The sequence below is a fragment of the Monopterus albus genome, unplaced genomic scaffold, assembly GCF_001952655.1.
Source record: "Monopterus albus unplaced genomic scaffold, M_albus_1.0 scaffold96.1, whole genome shotgun sequence".
Lineage (NCBI taxonomy): Eukaryota > Metazoa > Chordata > Actinopteri > Synbranchiformes > Synbranchidae > Monopterus > Monopterus albus.
In genome coordinates, this window is record NW_018127976.1 from 3073670 (window position 1) to 3075325 (window position 1656).

General features: G+C 40.9%; 1 protein-coding gene across 1 annotated transcript in view; it reads right to left on the reverse strand.

The window, feature by feature from the left end:
* Positions 1 to 1656, reverse strand: part of adarb2 (adenosine deaminase RNA specific B2 (inactive)) — a 227175-nt gene that overhangs the window by 36469 nt on the left and 189050 nt on the right. The gene's annotated exons all lie outside the window — the stretch shown is intronic.

Sequence of the window (1656 nt, forward strand, 5' to 3'; positions counted from 1 at the left end):
GTCATAATAACATTTATCCCTGACTGCAGCCTTTCTCTGCTTTAACTAACCTTGCATTTAACAGCCTGAGGAAGACATCCTGGCTACACTAACATCTTCTAATACAACAAATCTCTAATCAATATCTATCTAACTAAGAAATTACCTAACATGACCATGCGTCCTAGTTGCATTTTTAAATACTTCTAGCAGAATTTGAGGGTGTAGTTACCCTTTAACACCAACTCTTAGCCTGGTGGAAAAGCTGATCCCACTCAGGATAATGCTGAGATCTCTGGGAGGGGCCCCAGAAAGGACAGAGGGGTTTGTGGTACATCTACAGTTCAAAGACAGACCTTGATTAATATTCTTGAGGCAAAAGCAAAAGCACAGGAAACACAGAGAGACAGAAAGATAGAGAGAGTGGGGAGAAACAGAACAGGACTCCCCACTGCTCCTGTCACGTTTGGTGTCTGACTGCACAAACACCAGCCCACACTGCTGCCGCCTCACTGTGAGTAGCCTACTTGGCAACCCTATGTCTGGATCTTTGAAGATAATGTGGCTATTAACAAACAAATGGAAGCAATTACTGAGAGGTAGCAGAGAGGAGAGGCATTGGACTTGGTCAAGATGAGAGCCAGTCTCTCAGAAGTCTAAACTGATGAGCTTCATCACTCCAAACACAGCAGCGATACCAATCCCTCCCCACCAACCCTTGCACAGCCTGCAGCCACAAACACTTCTATGTGTTTGTGCATTTATTTATCTATGATCAGTTTTATCTTCTATCTCACAACTAAAAGTCTAAAGGTGTTTTGTGACATTACTATTAATACATGTGTTTCTATATAATAATCCTGTTCGCCCTGTTTGTTTCACTTTTCCTTCCATTTCCTGGGGTTAAGGTGATTATTTTTGTTAGTTACTAATACACATACTGAAATGTGCCCAAAGTTGATTGCACTATTGTATTGTCTGTTACCTGAAACACAGTGAGAGCCTCTGTGCTGGAGAGCAATCCCTTGTATGCTTAACATACTTGTCGATTAAAGCTGATTCTGATTCTGATTCTGAAAAGATGAAATGTTCTGCAGTTGTCAAAAATAACATGACAGTCCTTTGTGTAAGTGTTTCTTGATTATGAAGATGATCCTGTTTTCTATGTGCGTGATCTGAAAACATTTTCATCAGGGGACATATTCACAGAGATGTGTTGATCTGTGTGTTTATGTGTGCATGTCCTCACACATGAAAGATAAATAAAGTATGACAGATAAATGTGTAGTAATAACTCATTGTTTCATGCTGCAGTGTGATGCTTCCTCCTCCCCACTGATCTTTCAGTTTGTCAAGAATGAGTCAGGGTTCAGATTAAGTTTTAAGATGATCTATTTAAGATTCCCAGTGTGACATCTGGAACTTCTGTTAAACCTGCCTGAGCAAAGCAAGTCCAGCATGCAGTGGGGATGACTGACACTCACTACCATGTCTCATTCTCCTCTGAGATTCTGAATAGTCAATAATTCATCAGGAAGGTATACTATCTTGCACAAACCCAAGTTACAGCATGCAGTAGAAAGTGACTCTCTCCTCCCACCCTCGGTTTATCATTTTTCTCTTAATCTAGAATTCCCTCCCCTTTCCCTTTCTCCTCCTCTCTCTTTCTTTTTACCC